At 40.0% G+C, this 1,928-nt stretch overlaps 1 pseudogene; it reads left to right on the forward strand.

Annotated features, from left to right (window-relative positions):
• The first annotated feature begins 1,148 nt into the window (after positions 1-1,148).
• Positions 1,149-1,456, forward strand: LOC112311846 (large ribosomal subunit protein eL42-like; annotated as a pseudogene).
• Positions 1,457-1,928: the final 472 nt, after the last annotated feature.

Genomic DNA, 1,928 nt, shown 5'->3' on the forward strand with positions numbered 1-1,928 from the left:
GAAAACATAATGAATCTACTATGGTTAAAGAGAAAACTACAGGCCTGAAATGGTGTCATTTGTGCTAAAAGTCCATAATTCCAAATCCAGATTTAATACTTGACCTAATTGCACTTTCTCCCAGAAACATAATCTTAGTCAACCAGTCTGAACTGTTCTGGTCAAGCACCAGAAAGTTGATCTGTTACACGGGGCTTCATTCCCTCCACCCCCACCAGGACCACCTATAGAAAGAAGATGCAATGTGCATGATAAGAAAAACTCTTCCAGATGTCCTGTTCCAAAATAATCCTTTCTTTTCTTGTGTTAATAGCTCCGTCACCCCTGCTTTTATTCCTATAAAATCCCCGCATTTTGTACAACCCCTTGGAGCACCCCTCTAGGGGCTAGATGGGATGCTACCCAGTTTATGAATCACTTAATAAAGCCAATTAAGCCTCCAAATTTATTCAGTTGAATTTCAGTTCTTAACACTGTGTTCTTCTGGTTGCTGAGAAAAAAAATCAAATTTGTGGTGACAATGCGGCACTATGGTATTGAGTTCACCAAGTACTCTTAGGGATGGGCTAAGATGGTCAGAGGACTGGGCCCCCTGTCTGGTCCAGTGGTGATGGTAGTGAGGTATGTATGTGCCTGCATCTGTATGTGTGCATGGCGGGTATCAACATGGACTAGGTGTTAACAAAAGAATTGCAGTTCTTGTTTGACTCTCCTGTTAATCTAGTTTTAAATGGTGCTGCCCCAGCCAGGTAGATCAGTTGGTTAGAGCATCATCCCAATAGGCCAAAGATGCAGGTTCCATCCCCAGTCAGGGCACATATGAGAAGCAACCAATGAATGCAAAAATAAATGGAACAACAAATCAATGTTCCTCTTTCTCCCTGTCCTTTTCTCTCTCTAAAAATCAATTTAAAAATTTAAATGTTGCAAGTACATTTGTATAGGTATATCCCTGAGACCACATATAAAGCAAGATTATAAAAACTGTTCATGAACAAATGCTCGGGCTATATTAAGCTTTTGTTGTGTTTTTGAAAGAGTAGATTATAAAAAGAAATAGCTGTCCACCAACAGATGAATGGATAAATTGTGGTATATACTGTTAAAAAAAAGAAACAACTTTCTATGCCAATGGCTCTCTTGCAGAGATGGTGAACTTCCCTAAAACCCACCAGACTTTCTGTAAGAAGTGTGCCAAGCTTCAGCCCCACAAAGTAACACAGTACAAGACAGGCAAGGATTGTGCAGGGAAAGCAGTGTTATAACAGGAAGCAGAATGGCTATTATGGGCGAACTAAGCCAATTTTCTGCAAAAAGACTAAAACTACAAAGATGTGCTGAGGCTCGAATGCGTTAAGCCAACTGCAGACCTAAGAGAATGCTGGCTGTTAGGAGATGCGAGCATTCTGAACTGGGAGGAGACGGGAAGAGAAAGGGCCAAGTGATCCAGTTCTAAGCTTCGTATTCTGTTTAATTATGTGCCAGTAAAATCTTGAGGATATGTTCGCTTCAAAAATAAAAGGAATCACTTGCTAAGCCATGTCACCAATCCAAAACTTAATAAACTAACCCAATTGTAGTTTCAGCCCCTCCCAGGAGTGGAATTTTAAACCAATCAGTCTAGAATTTTCTGGTCAAACCCTAGTGAGGTGATCTGTCTGATAAGACCTCTGCTTTCACCAAAGGGAAAGTGATCTCACCTAAAATAATCTATTCTTAATGTCTTAGTCCCATCCTCTTTCTGCCTGTAAAAAACCTTACCTTTTGTACAACTCATCAGCGCAATCTTCCAGTTGCTAGATGGGATACTGACTGATTTGTGAATCACTTAATAAAACCAATTAGATCTTTAAATTTCCTGGTTGTATTATGCTCTTTAATAATACATACAATAGAGAACCAAGATGGCGGCGTAGGTAGACACACTG

Source organism: Desmodus rotundus, chromosome 7 (genome assembly GCF_022682495.2).
Source record: "Desmodus rotundus isolate HL8 chromosome 7, HLdesRot8A.1, whole genome shotgun sequence".
NCBI lineage: Eukaryota > Metazoa > Chordata > Mammalia > Chiroptera > Phyllostomidae > Desmodus > Desmodus rotundus.